Source organism: Dipodomys spectabilis, unplaced genomic scaffold (genome assembly GCF_019054845.1).
Source record: "Dipodomys spectabilis isolate Male_0828 unplaced genomic scaffold, ASM1905484v1 ptg000436l, whole genome shotgun sequence".
Classification (NCBI taxonomy): Eukaryota; Metazoa; Chordata; class Mammalia; order Rodentia; family Heteromyidae; genus Dipodomys; species Dipodomys spectabilis.
Window position 1 is genome coordinate 8,341,860 of NW_024871113.1, and position 19,519 is coordinate 8,361,378.

At 38.3% G+C, this 19,519-nt stretch overlaps 1 protein-coding gene across 1 annotated transcript in view; it reads left to right on the forward strand.

Annotated features, from left to right (window-relative positions):
- Positions 1-3,375: 3,375 nt before the first annotated feature.
- Rxfp1 (relaxin family peptide receptor 1) overlaps positions 3,376-19,519 on the forward strand; it is an 88,900-nt gene continuing 72,756 nt past the window's right edge. The window contains exon 1 of the mRNA XM_042668401.1: positions 3,376-3,507. The gene's annotated coding sequence lies outside the window, so the exon portion shown is untranslated. The remainder of the gene's footprint in view (positions 3,508-19,519) is intronic.

A 19,519-nucleotide genomic window follows, 5' to 3' on the forward strand; every position in this document is an offset into this window, starting at 1 on the left:
CTCCTGATATTAATGGTTGTCACATGGCTGTAGGAGAATGCCATACAAAGCACTTAGGGGTGACAGAACGTCAGTCAACAGCTTACTGTCACACTGTGTAGGAGACAAGATGGCCTTTGTGCAGATTCTCTTTACAAAGAGATCATCTCAAACATTGTAAATTAAATTTTAATGTTACTTAAAATATTAAGATTTCTAATATACCTGTTGGATCATCATGTCATGAAAACATGGGACTAATCTTATGACACAGCCATTTAAAAGCTGTATCTGTCACTAACACAAGGTTAAAAATAGGATACCAGCTGAGAATAGAGTTCATGCCAAGCATCTCTAGGGTCATAAAAACACAGGTCATAAAAATATAAGATTCATAAAAGTTAACTACTTTGAAAAGAATTTTCAAAACAGTAGCATGAATATAAATCTAGGTGTGTCTAGTCAAAAAAAATTGGGGGGGGTATTTTTTAAATTCTGGGCCTGGGCACTCACTATCTCTGAGCTTCTTTAACTCAAGGTAAGCACTCTACCACATGAGTCACAGCACCACTTCTGGCTTTTTTGAGTCATTTATTGGAGATAAGAGTCACACAGACTTTCCTGCCCTGGCTGGCTTTGAACCATGATCCTCAGATCGAAACCTCATGAGTAGTTAGGATTACAAGAGTTAGCCACATGCACCTGGCTTAAAACTTTTTCAACATTATCTGTCTCTGGGGACTGACAATTGGTCCCAAAAACTTCCTGACAACATTGATTTTTAAAGTTCATTCTTTAAAGATTAATAAAGATACACACACTCTGTCTCAACATGGTTTTTTTTGTTTCTCTTTTTTAATGTTTTTAAATTTTAATTTTATTGTCAAGGTGATGTACAGAAGAGTTACAGTTACATATGTAAGGTAGTGAGTACATTTCCTGTTGAACTTGTTACACCTTTCCTCATTATTCTCCCACTTTCCCTCCCAACCCACCCCCCAGCCCCAAGTTCTACAGTTCATTTCCAATATATTGTCTTGTGAGTATCACTATTGCATTCATTGGTTCACCCTTTGTCTTTTGTCATCATTTTCTTGTTCCCTTCCTTTCCCTAATTCAGATAAACATATAAATGTATATACATACCCAGGGTACCAAAATTGAATATAGTGAAAATAGAGGATAAACCAGAGGGGGGAAAAACACAAAAGAAAAAAGAAATCACATTTTATTTCTATGTATACTTGAGATCTCTAGAATGTGTGATATTTGATGGCCTGCAATCTTTGATTTGAACTTTGTTTTAATCAATTGGTTGGGGAAAATACATCTTAAAATACTCCTACAAGTGAAAATACTATTTACAATCCAGCTCATCCTGTAGGCTGCACAGTTTCCTTTATCCAATATTGAGACTGGGTTGAAATTTAGGGGTGAAGTACTTGCCTTACAATGCACAAAGCTCTGGTTTGCTCCCAGCAACTCCTTCCCCCTTCCAGAAAAAAAAGACAAAGAAAAGAAAGTACTCATAGATCAAGATGTACCATTGTAGTCATAAATTGTTATGTTGAATTGAAAACCATTTGTATAACTTCTTAAAGATGATTTAGAAAAGAAAAATATATACTCTGAAATGACTATGATAAATCAAAGATAATTGCTCCTCTGTGAAAATATAACTTTCCTTTTAATTGAAGTTTCTATTGTATCATACAAAGCAAACAGTCGATTTTATTCTCATTTTTGACAGGTCACAAACACATTTTGATATAATGAGCTTTAATGACTATCCAAAGTATTGTGAGGTTTTTTTCATTGTTTTTGTTTTGTTTTCTTATTTTTTGTTTTATCATTGACTTGAGTGGAAGGGGGGGGTGTTTGGTTTAGTTTTGTTGTTTTAAAACAGAATCTTGTGTTATTTACCTGGAACTCACAGGTAAATGAGCCTGAGAGTAGCATCTTACCCTCAGAGAAAGCAGAGATCTGAGATGAGCTAGGCTGTCCTGGGTTGGGGAAAGAAACAAATGATGCTGAAATGTCTTTTAGTGCCAGAAAGCAAGGTCATACTCAAAGACCAGTGGGTAGATGTCAAAAGACACCAGAGCCAAGCTGTAGTGGTTTCTATTGGTAAAATCTGACACAATTGGAGCATCAAAAAATAAATATTAAAAATAGTAGTTATAGGCATTGAGTAAAATAGGAAATAACCAATGCCTCTGAGAGAAATAAATAGATGCATAAATTAAACTTTTGATAAGGAAAGGGATTATATGTTTTCAAATTAGTGATCTCCAAAATTTTTGCTAATTACCAATGAGCTCTGGGATCCCATGGCTGCCTGTAAAACTATCTAGTCAGAAAGCTAAGGTCTGAGGATTGCAGTTCAAAGCTATCCAGACCTCAGCCTCACAAGTGCTGATTGCAGATGGCAATCACAATTCTATTTTTATTGTTCATAATTGTAAGCATTTTAGAAAATTCTAAAATTATCCAAACTTGGTAAAAAAAAAAAAACTATGTAATTGTACTTGGAATGTACAATAACCTTTGAAATTATATAAATCTGACATTTGGAAATGATATGATTAACTTATATCAACACAAAAATCCACACACTGATATTTAGAGCAACTTTATTCAGATTTGCCAAAACTTGGAAGCAACCAAGATGTCGTTCACTAGGTGAGAGAACAGATATGTATTGTTAAGAGAAGCCAGTCAAAATGATCACATGCTATATGACGCAACTTGGTAACATTCTGAGAAAACCAAAACTCAAGGTAGTAAGCACATTTTATTTAAAAGAGAGGGATTGTAGTCAGGCATAAGTAGTTCACATCTGTAATCCCACTTATTCTGGAGAGAATGATTGGAAGTTTGAAAAACTCAACCTTGAATAAAAAGTTAGGCATTGTGGTATAAACCAGCCATCCCAAGTAACTGCTATAAGAAAGACATGAATAGGAAGGTTGAAATCCAGACAATCTGGCCAAAAGACAAGATTCTCTTTAAAAAATAAAAAGCAAAAGGAACTAGAGACCAAAAGAACTGGGCTGGTTCAAGTGTTGAAGCACCTTCCTAACAAGCACAAAGCTGAGTTCATTATTACTACCAAAAGAAAGACAGACAGACAGATGGATCGACAGATGTTTCCAAAGACAACATCATGTCCAACGGGAAAGAGAGGCCAAAACCAGCATCATATTAAGGAAAAGGCTCTTGGAATCCACTGGTGTCGGGATCTGAGCCAGGGAAGGCTGCTGTGGGGAAGGCTACACAAAGCAGCTAAGAAACCCAAATGTTTAGAAAATGCCAGGGACAATCATTTTTCTCTTAACAATCTTGGTATTAACCTTCTTCCAATGTCACCTCTCTTTTCTTTACCCCTAGTCACCCAAGCAAGTGAGCAAGGTATCCGGTGCCCCCTGGGCTCCTTTCCCTGCGGGAACATCACCAAATGCTTGCCCCAGCTGCTTCACTGCAATGGTGTGGATGACTGTGGGAACCAGGCTGATGAAGACAACTGCGGTGAGTGGCAGCCAGGTCACAGCCTGTGAGAGGGGCAGGTGGCTTTTGGCAAAAAAAGAAGTGAGGGAAAAAAAGCTTAAATTGAAAAGCATTATAGATACGGATGAAAGAAATCTTACACTTAGCTCCTTGGCTTTAGATGCAGCAGTGTGAAAGCCATTATCTCTGGAAGGACTAGTATCCATCTAAGCCTGTTCAGCTGTGTCCTAGAGAGAATATCCATCTCTGAAACTAGATGGCCCTACGGTAAACCTGGGACAACACTAAGATATACAAACTGGAGCATACAAGCATGGCTGCTGGTCAAGGAGAATACCTGGGAAAATGGCTTTCAGTTAGAATTTTGTCCATATTTTTGAAGCTTTAAGGCCAAGTGTGATCACTCACACCTGAAATCCCAGTTATTTGTAAGGCAGAGATAAGAAGGATCTCCATTCAAGGCCAACCTGGAAAAAAAAAATGATGTCTATTTCAAAGAACAAGGTGACACACCCATTATCTTGGCTCAATGCTAGCCCAAGCAAAGGTACAAAAAAAAAGCAAAAACAATTTATTATCATTTGATGGTCAGTAGATAACTCAATAGGCCAGATTTCTCAAATCTCTTTTTTATATTATAACTAAAAGATAAATTGAGTATTGTATCAGATTCCAATAGCTAAGTTTTTAAATTTTGAACAAATTGTCTTCCAAGGCTCAATAGTATTAAAAGTTTAATAATAAAATAACTCCTGGAACTTTAAAAAAAGAAAAGAAAAAGGTGCAAAACTGTATCAGAAAACAACAACAACAACAACAAAAATCCAAATAACTGAAAAGATCTGGGGGGTAGTGGCTGAGCAAGCACAAAGTCAGAGATTCAAACTCCAGTGTTGCCCAAAATATACATTTATAGAGGAACTTGAGTTTCCTGGAACTAGCACATAGAAAAATAAGTTTTGGTCAATGTTGTAAAATAACTTCTTATTGTAACTTTTTTCTCACTTGTACTGTTGTGGAATGGCAGAAATACACCTAACATGCTCAAATTGCTGCCTAAATAATGTACCCTAAAGAGTTCTAACTGCCCTCTCTCCTTCAAGGGCTTCAGTGCCTTCCAGGAACTGATTCTTTTTTTTTTTGTTTTTTACATTTTGACATCTTACTTTAATCATGTCACTAAATTAAGTTGCACTGTAGCAGAATCAAGGAAATTTCTAGATCAGTATAGAATGAGGAGTAGACATTCTTATTTTCATTCTACATAGGAACTAAACTTTTATTCAAAGTAAAAGAGGACAGAGGACAGGCTTGAAAATCCCCAACCAGTGTAAGCAAACTTGACTTGGTTTATCACCTGTTAATACCATAATACTTGCACCTAGGGTAAATATAACTTTTACAAGGGATATGTAAAATACATTCCCAAAATAGTTCAGAGCAGCACTTTTAATCATTTCCATACTATGGATGAGTCCAGTGTAATAATAAGTTATTATGAAGGATCAAACACACACACGTGTGTGTGTACATGTATATATACTTTTTAACTCATGCTATGAAGTCTCTTCATAGCAAGCTGTATGTTCTTTCACTGAATAATTGAAAGAGGAGGATCCCACACATCCATCCCAGGAGACCATGAAGAGGTAGACAGGCACAGGAGAAAAGACTATTATAAGGTTTATTAGAGGAGTCACATTTCCCCCAAGAGGGAGCACATGGCCTCCATCCCCATCCAGGTAGCAGGAAGGTCTAAGCCATAGGAAGTGAGGTAGATGGGAGTTCAGGTGGGTCTAGACAGACAGAGGGAAGGGTCAGCTGTATGGAGGGAACTCCAGGAATAGAATGGGGCCCAGGTGTGGGTGGAGCTGAGGACCAAAGGTGAGCATAATACTAACATTCCCCGCTCTGTTGTTTAATAAGAATAGGGGGGTACAGGCCAAGGGGGTACAGGCAGAGGTCGTTTCTTCTGGAGCTACTTCCTGCTGTCAAGGGGCGAAGTAGTCATGGGTCTCTGCATTGTTGCTCAGCCGGGTACCGTCCATGAAGCATCTGTTTGGCAGTTTGGTTGGTAAAGGTCCTCCTTTTTCCATGGCAATAGTTATCTAAAATGTAAGACACATTAATAAAAGGCAAAAATTGTTGTTAGTACCCCAAGAGAGGAATATGTCATGGAGGGATTGATTTCCAGAAGGGGCTATCAAAGACCTGAAATTGCCTTTTTTTGTCTCGGATTAGAGACATAGCATGGTACCTGACTCCAGGCATCCTGGAGGAGAGGGTTAAGACTTTTCTGCTTTAGGATCACAGTAACCTGAGGAGGGGGTAGCCGAAATATTTAAAGGTACCAGAGCCAATGGTGTCTTGGGTTTGGCTACTTCCTGCTGGACTGGGGACATCAAGGAATCCCTGGAGCTGGTGTCTGTGCTGGGCAAGGCAGAGCAGTGTAAGTGATGTCTCTGGTTGCCTGAAGGAACAGGATGGCCACTTGTTTCCAAGTGGTATCCTGGGAAGGGTATGTTATCCTGTTGAAAGAGACTTTGCAAAGATCAAGCAAAAAGCTGACAAAACATCAAGCAAAAAGCTAACAAGGTGACAAGGTCAGTTAACATGAATGACATAGGAGAACACACATTGGCCGTGGGCCAGAAATGTTTCATTTGGAGTAAAAATCCCAGTTGTAGCCCGTTACAGGGAAGGTGAAATAACTAGACTTGGGGCAAGAAGGCAGAAAGGGGCTGTCTAGGGTCTTTTGGGTAACTGGGTAGAGGGAGCATATGGACTGGTTAGGAGTACCAGTCAGAAGCTACTGTAAACACAAATAGCAGGTAACAAAGGCAGGACTTAATTTTCTGTACAGTTAGAAGATAGACAGGTATGGGCATTAGGAGGACAAGCAACTATTTCTCTTGATCTCCCGGCCCTGATTAATTTTGAAAGGGCCAGCATAAAGTGATTCCATTTAGAATGTCATCTCCTCTTACTCCTCTCCATGATTTTCCATCGTCAGGACTGACTTTGTCCTGGCAGGTGTCTTTTGGCATTTACAGTTTGGACTCAAGGCCTGTGCACTGTCCCTGGGCACTTCTGCTCCAGGCTAGTGCTCTACCACTGAGTCACAATGCCACTTTCAACCTTCGGCTGGATACTTAGAGGTGAGTCTGGAGCCATGCCTCCAGCCTGGCTCTGTGCTGATTAGCTGGGAGATGGAGGTTTAGATGGATTTTTTGGGCCTGGGATGGCTTTGAACTGTGGCAAAAGTTTTTGTTACAAAAGCCCTTTTATTTCCAATTAAAGCAACAAGAAGATCAATGAGATAGAGGTTACCTATAACTTGTAAACAATTGACTAATAATTACTTGTCAGAGTTTTGTTGTTGTTGTTTTTTTTTTTTTTAAGAAAACCCAGTAGATGCTTTAAACCTGTGACTGATTGGCACTCTAAGTACTGCCCACTGCCTCTGGACAGCCTGTTTAAAGTGGCTTATATACAACATTTAACCTTTAACAAATGTACAGACCTTTTCTTGGGCTACAGCAGCATAGCTCGTTTAGCATCCTGGTTTGTAAAAGCACTTGCAGGGGAGGGGGGGATAGGGGACTGGCAGACGAACCTGATTTCTAGTGCCCCCAACAATGACTAATGTCAACAGGGACATAATCTCAGCTCTACAAGCTTTTAACAGATGAATTTAACCAGCTCAAAAGTTATTGCCAATTAGGACTTTGAGCAGATACAGGGAGGTTGGGATTTACATTTTGCAACCTTAGCTTTTACTGCTATCACAGATGACTGGCAAGTTTTGCCCAGTTAGACCAACATGGGTGTTAGGCATGTTTACAAACTATCTTTCCATGACCTGCTTCGATCAATTTTTTGAAGGGCCAAGCTCAAGTCACTCAGGGTCTGATACCATTTTTGTCATCCAAGCGATTGCTTGTAATTGCCTCTGGATGTTTTAACATTGTTGGGTCCCCGGGGTGCCTTTTTTATGTTGGGATAAATGCATTTGGCATTTTCCTTGGTCAGTCACTGGACTTGAACTCAGGGTTGGAGTGCTGTCCCTCAGCTCTCCAGCTCAGGGTTAGCAATTGGTCACTTTGAGCTCCCAAGCAACTGGGCTTTTGAGCACTCTGATGGCAGATTAGAGATGACAATTTCATAGGGACTTTTGTCTGCCCAAGCTGGCTTTGAGTTTTTACAATTAGTTTTTACAAATGGCCACTTTTACTCCAATTAAGAGCAACAAAGATGGTCATTGGAAGTAGTTTTATAAACGTGGTCTTACGTGGAACTTATTAAGTTACATTTGACAGACTTGTCCTGTCTTTTATTGTGGGCCTCCTGGAAACCGTTACAAAAAAAAAAAATTAAGGGCAAACTGGAATAATCCTAATTTATCTTTTTTACCTGGAAATAAACCTTTAGGACAATTTTATCTTTTAAACTTTTGTCTGGAATGCCAGCCACTCCCCACAACTTCCCAAATTTTTACAAAGGGGACAGTCATTTTAATTCCTTTTTGTAAAATGACTTTAATTTGCATTTAAATGCCTTATTGAAACACTGGGCTACACCCTTTACCTCTTGCCTGAAACTTTAATGTACTAGCACTAACAATAATAACAAACTTTTACTTTTTTTTTTTTTAAATGCTGAAGATGAAACCCAGACATAGTACATGCTAGAGGCTGGTACACAACCATTGATCTCCATCCTCAGCCCAAAACATCTACATTTTTTTTATTGTGAAAATACTGTACAGAGGGGTTACAATTACATGGGCAAGATAATGTGTACATTTCTTATTGAGCATTGTAGCCTCCTCCTTTGTTTCCCCTTCCCATCCCATCCTCCCCCAATCCCCCCACCCAACCCTCCTCCCCCACCACCAAAGTTGTAAAGTTCATTTTCAACATAATGACTTGTACGTCTTATTGTTGCAATGGGTCCACCTGTATCCTTATTTAAACGATTTGTTTTTTTCCCTTCCTATCTACATATTTTATAACTTGGCTTGATTACATTTTTGGTGCCTTTCAGTTTGGCAGTATAAACCAAGTGTAACCATAGTGTCTAACCAGAGCTATAATAACTTTTGAATTGGAGGGCTACACATTTCTTAAAAAAAAAAAATAGTGTCTTGCTAAAATAACTGGATATTACCCTGTTTTTAAAAATTAAAGTAAAATGGTGCTTTGCACACTGCTACATCCCTCTCCATCTGGTGGCTATTTAGATACAGTCCCCAATGGAGCCATAGCTCTCATCCACATCTTCCTGCAGGAAGCAGGAAAGGGAGAATCTGCTAGCTGCACTAAATTCATCATGAGACTCAGGATCTTCATAGAAAATAGCTGAAAAACCATTTCTTTCATGTTAAGTATAAAGAAACCAGGTAAAGCTGGGTGCTTGTGGCTCACAGCTATAATCTTAGCTACCCTAGAAGCTGAGACTGAGGATTGTGGATCAAAGCCAGCCCACCAAAAAAGTCCATGAGTCTTATCTCCAAGTAACCAGAAAAATTTTAAAAACAAGAAGAAAAAGAAGCCAGAAGCCAGAAGTGGACCTGGGGTCAATGGAACCAAGGGAAAGTGCAAGGCCCTGAGTATAAGCCTCAGTATAATGAGAGAGAGAGAGAGAGAGAGAGAAAGGATAACAAAAGCAAAACAAAGTCAGGACTCCCCAGTCCAATTGCCTCCTCCAATTCAGATGGAGGCAGTGTGCATTTGAGTTGAGAGAGCAGACTCAGAATTGGAAATTTGAATTTAAATCCTGCTTATAAAGGGAGATATCTACATCTATAAGTTATGAATGAGATACTATATTTAAGATATTTAGCAGAAGAAGCACATGATGTACTGAATTTCTGTCCTTCCCCAAAATTCACATGTGAGTGGTGGCAACCATCAAGACATAGAAACAATTTTAACAGTGTTTATGGGTATGGTTGCTCAAATCTGTAATCCTAGCAAGAAACAAAGGTAAGATCATAACTGGAGGCCAACTCCAAAGAAAGAAAAAGAGAGAGAGAGAGAAAGAAAAAGAAAGGAAGGAAGGAAGGAAGGAAGGAAGGAAGGAAGGAAGGAAGGAAGGAAGGAAGGAAGGAAGGAAGGAAGGAAGGAAAGGGAAAAAGGAAGGAAGGAAGGGGAAATAAAAGACAAAGAAACTGCCTTAATACCTTTTTTCAAAAAGCCAGACATGGCGGTATAGATTGGTTACCCTAGCTATGTAGAAGCACAGTTAAGGTGCCTATCTGATGCTAGCTAGCCCTAGGTAAAAGTGTATGACCCTATCTGAAAAATAAACTGAAACAAAACTGGTTTGAGTGGTAGAAAACCTAGCTAAAAGCCCCAAGTTCAAACCTCAGAACCACCATCCCTTAGAAAATTCCAGGTGGCCCATTACCATGCCCAAAAAAATACAACTTGCAACACTCTAGAAAAGAGGGCAGGATTTCATGACCATCTTTAGAGTCCAATGGATAAAAATCTTAGAGGTAATAAAATCTATTTCTGCTTGTTGTCATTGCTTTAATTTCTTTTAGCAGCTGTGGATTTTATGTCTTTATTTTATAGCATCTGGATAATTTATGTACTCAAAGCTGCCCATTTTTCAGTCATCCACATTTAAATTCTGGTTAATGCTAATTAAATTAAGTTGGAAAGTTGGTCTTTGCAGAGCATGGGGATTTCGTGCATATTTGAAGAATCAAATTACATTTACATGTATTTGTGTAGTTTAATGTGTAGTTAACTACATATACAAGAAAAGGCATCAACTTGTAAAGTGATAGTATTTTGTCAAACAAAATGTCTTTTTTTTCTGGAGAGGGAAATCCTTCCTTAATTGATGATACTTTTGGAGGTAAAAGATGGCTGTGAAAACTGTTCTTATTTTTTTTTTTTTTTTGCCAATCCTAGGGCTTGAACTCAGGTCATGGGCACTGTCCCTGAGCTTCTTTTGCTCAAGGCTAGTACTCTACCACTTAAGCCACTCTTTTTTTTTTTTTTTAATTGTGAAAATACTGTACAGAGGGGTTACAATTTCATGGGCAAGACAATGAGTACATTTCTCATCAAGCATTGTAGCCTCCTCCTTTGTTTCCCCTTCCCATCCTATCCTCCCCCCACTACCCCCTACCCAACCCTCCTCCCCTAGCCCAAAGTTGTAAAGTTTGTTTTCGACATAACAACTCTACGTCTCATTGTTGCAATGGGACCACCGGTGTCCCTATTTAAACAATTTGTTTTTTCCCTTCCCCTCCATGAATTATAATAACATCAAATACAGTGAGAGCAGGGGTTATACTGTGGGGGAGGGACATACAAAGCAACAAAGAAATAATCTTATAATTGTGTTAGAAACAATCACATGAAAGAAAAAAAATTTGAATACATATCTTAGGGTTCATTCCCTAACATCAACTTATCTGACCTTTTCTGCTTGACTCAGACATATATACTAGTTATTGCAAATAAGGGAAGCCATGGAACCTATGTTTCTTTGGGCCTGGCTTACTTCACTTAATATAATTTTTTCCAAGCCTTTCCATTTCCTAACAAATGGGGCAATGTCATTCTTTCTGATGGAGGCAGAGAATTCCATTGTGTATATATACCACATTTTCTTGATCCATTCATCTACTGAGGGGCATCTGGGTTGGTTCCATATCTTAGCTATGGTAAATAAGGCTGCATTAAACATAGTCGTGCTGATCGCTTTAGTGTGGTCTTGTTTGTAAACATTAGGGTAAATGCCCAAAAGTGGGATTGCTGGCTCATAGGGGAGCTCTATGTAGAGTCTTTTGAGGAATCTCCATACTACTTTCCAGAGTGGTTGTACAAGTTTACAGTCCCACCAACAATGCAGTAAGGTTCCCTTCTGTCCACATCCCCTCCAGCATCTGTTGTTATTAGAGTTCTTGATTTTAGCTATTCTAACTGGGATGAGGTGGTATCTCAATGTTGTTTTGATTTGCATTTTTTTATGGCTAGAAAGGTTGAGCATTTCTTCTTGTGTCTATTGGCCATCCTTCTTTCCTCTTCAGAGAAGTTTCTCTTAAGCCACTCTTAAGCACCACTTCTGGCTATTTCTATTTATGTGGTACTGAGGAATTAGACCCAGGGCTTCATGCATACTAGGCAAGCATTCTACTATTAAGCCACATTCCCAACCCTGTCCTAATATTTTTTGCCATTCTTTTTTTTTTGGGGGGGGGGGGGTTCTGGTCGTGGGCCTCAACTCTGGGCCTGGGTGCTGTCCCTCAGCTCTTCAGCTCAAGGCTAGTGCTCTACCACTTGAGCCACAGCGCCACTTCCGGCTTTTTTTTCATTTTGCTTATGTGGTGCTGAGGAATCGAACCCAGGGCCTCATGCATGCAAGGCAAGCGCTCTACCACTGAGCCACCTTCCCAGCTGTCCTAATATTTTTTAAGCTGTAACCAATAATGATTATTAAAACGGAAAAATAAGTCAAGGGGGAAAAATGGAAATAAAACATGCAGGTGTCACTTTAAAAAAATAAATTACTTTGGTATTGGCATAAGAACAGACCTCAGGACCAATGGAATAGAATTGAAAACCCAGAAATGAACCTACAGACCTATAGCCATCTAATCTTCGATAAGGGAGCTAAAACAATAGAATGGAAGAAAGACAGCCTCTTCAGTAAATGGTGCTGGCAAAATTGGTTAACTACATGTAGAAAACTAAAGCTAGATCCTTATATATCACCCTGCACCAGAATCAACTCCAAATGGATCAAAGACCTTGAACTCAAAGCAGACACTCTGAAAACATTACAGGATGGAATAGGAGAAACCCTAGGTCTCCTTGGCTCAGGCCGAAATTTTCTGAATAGAGACCCGGAAACACAACAAATCAAAGAAAGGTTGGACAAATGGGATTGCATAAGGTTGCAGAGCTTCTGCATGACAAAGGACATAGCTAGCAAGATCAATAGAAAGCCCACGGATTGGGAGAAGATCTTTACTAGCCATACAACGGACAAGTGTCTCATATCTAAAGTATACTTGGAACTCAAAAAATTAAACCACCCAACAACAAATCCTCAAAGAAACAACTGCCCAATAAATAAGTGGGCGAAAGACTTAAAGAGAAGCTTCTCTGAAGAAGAAAGAAGGATGGCCAATAAACAATCTTTACTAGCCATACAACGGACAAGTGTCTCATATCTAAAGTATACTTGGAACTCAAAAAATTAAACCACCCAACAACAAATCCTCAAAGAAACAACTGCCCAATAAATAAGTGGGCGAAAGACTTAAAGAGAAGCTTCTCTGAAGAAGAAAGAAGGATGGCCAATAAACACATGAAGAAATGTTCAACATCCCTAGCCATAAAAGAAATGCAAATCAAAACAACATTGAGGTATCACCTCACTCCAGTTAGAACAGCAAAAATCAAGAACTCTAACAATAACAGATGCTGGAGGGGATGTGAACAGAAAGGAACCTTGCTTCATTGTTGGTGGGAATGTAAACTTGTTCAACCACTTTGGAAAGCAGTATGGAGGTTCCTCAAAAGACTTCACATAGAACTCCCCTATGACCCAGCAATCCCACTTTTGGGCATTTACCCTGATGTTTACAAAAAAGACCACACTAAAGCTACCAGCACAACTATGTTTATTGCAGCATTATTTACCATAGCTAAGATATGGAACCAACCCAGATGCCCCTCAGTAGATGAATGGATCAAGAAAATGTGGTATATATACACAATGGAATTCTATGCCTCCATCAGAAAGAATGACATTGCCCCATTTGTTAGGAAATGGAAAGGCTTGGAAAAAATTATATTAAGTGAAGTAAGCCAAGCCCAAAGAAACATAGGTCCCATGGTTTCCCTTATTTGCAATATCTAGTATAGGTATGAGTCAAGTGGAAAAGGTCAGATAATGTGATGTTAGGAAAACGAACCCTTAAATATGTATTTTAATATTTTTGTTTCTTTCATGCATGTGTTTCTAACGCATTTATAAGATTATTCCTTTGTTGCTTTGTATGTCCCTCCCCCACAGTGTAACCCCCGCTTTCACTATATTTGATGTCAGTATAACATGTGGAGGAGATGGGGACAAACAAGTCGTTTAAGGATTCAGGTGGACATGTTGCAACAATGAGAAGTACAAAATGTCATATCAAAACCAGCTTTACAATGTCGGTGTGTGGGGGGGGTATGATTGGGTGGGGGGGAGGGGAGATGCTGGGAAGGGAGGTGAAGGGTAAACAAAGGAGGAGGCTGCAATGCTTGGTTAGAAATGTATGCATTATCCTGCCCATGTAATTGTAACCCCTCTGTACAGTATGTTCTCAAATAAAATAAAATAAAATTTAAAAAAAAATAAAAATAAAAATAAATTACTAGTTGAATTAAACTTGTATACTAAGCTATTATACAATTAATTATATATAGGAAGAACCACTACTTTTATATTAAACAAATACTTTAAACAGGTTCTCTTATTAACATACTGGTTTTCTCAGAAAACACATAAATAATTTCTCCACAACATTCAAATATTTAAAAAAATAAAATAATTCAGTACAAAAAATGTTAAGATATTAAGCCATTCAACATTTTTCATCCACACAATGCAACCAAAAGAAATATACTTAGAAAATTTTCAGTTGAATTTACAAGAATTTCTTTCTAAATTATTTAGGCAATGTAAAACTCAGCTATGTAGACCACTTTAAGAACTGATTCTTACTGATAAATTTCAACATAAAAATTTACAAAGGAGGAGGCAACAATGCTTGATAAGAAATGTACTCATTGTCTTGCTCATGTAACCGTAACCCCTCTATACAGTATTTTCACAATAAAAAACTTACTTTAAAAAAGTATAAATTTTTCCCTCAGTAATACCATTTAATTTAATTCCCATATAATTTCTGTATGCTTTTTGACATGTGTCACCAACCCAATTTTCTCTTCTACTCAACCAAAACAAAATTTTTAGGTCATAAACTAGAGCCATTGACTCATACCTATAATCTTAGCTACTCAAGAGGATCTTAGTTCAAAACTAGCCTGAGCAGATAAATGTGAGGCTCTTATTTCCAATTAACCACCAAAAACCTAGAAGTTAGAGATGTGGCTCAAATGGTAGAACACCAACCATGAGTGAAAAAGCCAAACAAGAACACAAGGCCCTGAGTTCAAATCTTGGTACCAGCACAAAAACAATATATTTCTAGGTCATCAGACTCATACTTGTGCAGCTGTGACCAACCAGAGAAGGAGATGAGTCCTTTCCATTTTCCAACTAGAACTCTTGGATAGTTGGGAGAATCTCTCTGGGAAATTATGAAAGGAATCTGACTACAGAGAATTGAGTATTATCATTTGGGAATTATTATTATCAAACTGAGTGCTGACTCAGTAGTAAAAATGCTATGTGAAAGTATACCAGATTCTCAGATAAGGGCTGGGAACATAGCTCAGTGATCAATGCTTGCTTAGCACATAAGGTCCTCAGCTCCATCCCCAGCACTGCAAGAAAAAGAGAAACTCTCAGATACAATTTAATTTGCCTACATTTGTACATGAAATAAGCTCTGTTTCCAGGAGATAATTTGCCAGCATTACTTCTGTGATTTAGCCAACAGCTGTTTACAGAAGTCCCCTCTCAGACTAACCTCTTCCTCCTAGACAGGTAAACTTCCTCTCAACAGGAGACAACAGAAAGAGGAAAAGTTTACAGCCTCCTTCAAGGTCACATCCTCAATGTGAAGACCTCTCGTAGACCCTACCTCATGAAGAGCCACATGGCCCTTCAAGGACATTCAAAGTCTAAACTGTAGTAAACTCTTTCCTTACATGCTTTGTTTTTCCTACATGCTTTGATGTCTTCTAGTAATATTCATAATATTTGGAAACTTTGATGTGCACTGGATATTTTATGTTTGAAAATCAATCTTCTGTTCCTTTTTATCTTTCTTGAAATAAGAAGTTTTATCTAATTAGCATTGTGATGATGAAATTACGAGCGTTTTCTATTTGCTGAGTAGTTCTGGTGTGCCAGAAGCAGTACTACTGGTGCTTTAAGCACATCTTTCATCCTATCCTCACTGGAAATTGGATATATTAGATTATATCTATTCTCCAAACAAGAAAAATGGAAGTACAGAGAGATTATCTGTATCTTCTAATGTCATGGCTTGGTTAGAATTTATTTCCAATGGTTAATTTTTCATCACTACATGTAGCTGAAATAATGTATTTGTCGAGAGAGATTTATTTTAGCTTATAGTTTGAGAGATGTAATTCATGCTTAGTTTACCTGTTGCTTTTGTGCCTGTGGCAGGACAATACATCATAGCAGGAATGCTTGGCCAAGCAGAACTACTCACTTCACCACCCTCAAGGCATGTTCCCAATGGCCCTAGGACCTTCACTAGACCCCATCTTTTAAAGGTTCTATGACCTCCAAAGAGTGCCATAGGCACCTTTAACATTTAGACTTTTGGGGACGTTTATCCAAGCCTTCTTTATGTATTTTGTTTGGGTAGAAAGACAATGCCTAGCTATTAATTATTATGTGTTTTGTTTTCTTCTTCTTCTTCAAACAAATCTCTTCAAAATACAATGGGGCCTCCCATTAAATCTTCTTAAAACTTCTCAGGAGAGAGCTGGGTGCTGGTGGCTCATATCTGTAATCCTAGATACTCAGGAGGCTGAGATCTGAGGAGAGCAGTTTAAAGCTAAACTAGACAGGAAAATCTATGAGATTATTATCTCTAATAAACTACCAAAACAAAAAAGCCAGAAGTGGAGCTGAATGCAAGTGGTAGAAATACTAGCTTTGAGCAAAAGAAAAAAGAAAAACCTGGGAGAATAAAAAGCAAGATCTTCTTAATTTTCTTTTTAGAAGATAGTGTATGAATAATTAGATGAACTTTCAAACTTGATTTTATCTTCTTTAGGTAGTTGTACAAAGTGGTTTCAATTCAGCATATCAGTCTGAGTACAATGCATCGTCTTCATTAAGTAATTGTACAAAGAGGTTATAAATCCATAGAGTACAATGCATCCTGATCAATTGCACACCTTCTGTCAAACTTCCAAATGTAAAAGGACAAGTATAATGGCAAAAATAAGGTCTAATATTTTTGCAACACCTACTAAGCACAAGGTACTATTTTGAATACTTTATGTATTTGCTTTCTTTTGTCCTTATGACAATCCTTGAGAAAGATCTCTTTTTTCCCCTTTAAGAGGGTAAAATTAAAGCCCTGCATTCCTTCTGAGGCATATATGACATTCAGTTCACATTCTGCAGTGAATAAATCTTTATTCATATAAATTTTTGTTTCTTTATGGCTAAAGCTATTTCTATTGTGAGCTCCCATTCTTTCAAGTGAGAGAAACCTAAACCAAATCAGTTAAAGGTCATATTCATTTCCCTTCTTCTGGGATTGCAGTTAAGCTCAGGAGCCTCAGGAACACCAGGACACTACTAAGGAGCAGAGGAACTGTCCACATGCAGTAATCCCAGCATCCCTAGACAAAAGGATAACATAGGTGTCATCACTGTGTCAGTCAGACAGCGGTGCGTGCTGTCACACCCAGCCTCTCCTGCCTGTGTGCTTAGCCCTCTGTGGCTCATGGGAAGCATATCTCTGAACAATGTTATGCTTAGACCTCCAGCCATGGCCCTTACATAGCCATTTCCACTCCACCCCTCTGACGTCAAGCCAAACTGTGTAGCAAGTGGGCCAGTCCTGCCACATGTGTGGACTCAACTGAAGCAAGGACCCAGGCCAGCCCCACTCCAGGAACTCAGAAAACAGTATGGGAAATACAAGATTTCCCCCCAGACTCAGCACAGGGAAGTAGAGAGAGGGAGAAAAACATTCCCACTATATTCCCTGTCTGGTTCAAGTTTCTTGTCCAGTTTGTGATAACAATGCCCCACTCTTCTCTTTTCCGATTTTCCAAAGTTATGATCAAAAATCAAATTTAAGCATTTGAAACTCAAATATCAAAAATTGGACTTCTTGAGTTTTTGCTTTTATAAAATACATTTTTTCAGGTTTAATGGAAATGAATAATTTATTGTGAAATATAAATTTTATAAACGTAAAATTATTTTTTATAAACTTTGTTGTTAAAAATCATAACTTAGTATATTTTTGAATGTTAAATTATAGCGAGATTAAATTATTTCTAAACTGATACTTTGTTATTTTGCTGAACTTTCTAAATAAAGGACAAATAACTAAAAAAAAAAAAAATTGGACTCCTTTGTTGATCCCTTCCAAGCAATAGACACGGAAAGTTCTAGCTGACTAAGATAAGGAAACAGGAAGAGAGTGTAAGAAACTAAAAATTTGTTATTATCCCAAGATATTTTTGTTTCTAAGTTGGCATTCACCAATCTATGAAAGTTAGATAAGCAGTGTTTATTTATGTGTGATGTGGTGATATATATTTCTAAATAGGATTAGGAGGTTCTCAAGTAATTTCAAGGATTCTTTTAATTTTTAATGGTCCTTCATTTTAAATTCTGAAACACTAAATATTCCATAATGTCCTAAATAGGTTTCTTTATTTATTTTTTTTATTGTGAAAATGCTGTGCAGAGGGGTTACAATTACATGGGCAAGATAATGAGTACGTTTCTTATCAAGCATTGTAGCCTCCTCCTTTGTTTCCCCTTGCCATCCCTTCCCATCTTTCCCCCCCACCCAATCCTCCCTGCCCCCCCTCCACCCCCCCACCCCCGCACCAAAGTTGTAAAGTTCGTTTTCGATATAAAGACTTGTACATCTTATTGTTGCAATGGGTCCACCTATATCCCTATTTAAACAATTTGTTTTTCCCCTTCCCCTCCACAAATTATAACAACATCAAATACAGTGAAAGCAGGGGTTATACTGTTGGGGAGGGACATACAAAGCAACAAAGAAATCATCTTATAAATGTGTTAAAAGCAATCGCATGAAAGAAAAAAAATATTTGAATACATATCTTAGGGTTCATTTCCCTAACATCAACTTATCTGACCTTTTCTGCTTGACTCATACATATACTAGATATTGCAAATAAGGGAAACCATGGGACCTATGTTTCTTTGGGTCTGGCTTATTTCACTTAATATAATTTTTTCCAAGTCTTTCCATTTCCTAACAAATGGGGCAATGTCATTTTTTCTGATGGAGGCAGAGAATTCCATTGTGTATATATACCACATTTTCTTGATCCATTCATCTACTGAGGGGCATCTGGGTTGGTTCCATATCTTAGCTATAGTAAATAATGCTGCAATAAACATAGTCGTGCTGGTAGCTTTAGTGTGGTCTTGTTTGTAAGCATTTGGGTAAATGCCCAAAAGTGGGATTGCTGTCATAAGGGAGTCTTTTGAGGAACCTCCATACTGCTTTCCAAAGTGGCTGAACAAGTTTACACTCCCACCAACAATACAGTAAGGTTCCCTTCTGTCCACATCCCCTCCAGCATCTGTTGTTATTAGAGTTCTTGATTTTTGCCATTCTAACTGGGGTGAGATGGTATCTCAATGTTGTTTTGATTTGCATTTCTTTTATGGCTAGGGAAGTTGAGCATTTCTTCATGTGTCTACTGGCCATCCTTCTTTCCTCTTCAGAGAAGTTTCTCTTTAAGTCTTTAGTCCACTTGTTTATTGGGCAGTTTTTCTTCGAAGATTTATTGTTGGGGGATTTAATTTTTTGAATTCAAGATATATTTTAAATATGAGACCCTTGTCCATTGTCTGGCTAGTGAAGATCTTCTAAATAGGTTTCTTATTACCTGTCAGAATGCCAAGCAGTTTCAAGATGTTCAAGTTAGATGTTCTATTTCAGAAGACTCTACTGAGGTTGGTGGTTTGTTTTTCTTAAGGTTGAAAATATAGGAAGAAAAATGATATCGCAGCCGGGCACTGGTGGCTCACGCCTGTAATCCTAGCTACTCAGGAGGCTGAGATCTGAGGATCGCGGTTCAAAGCCAGCCCGGGCAGGAGAGACTGTGAGACTCCTATC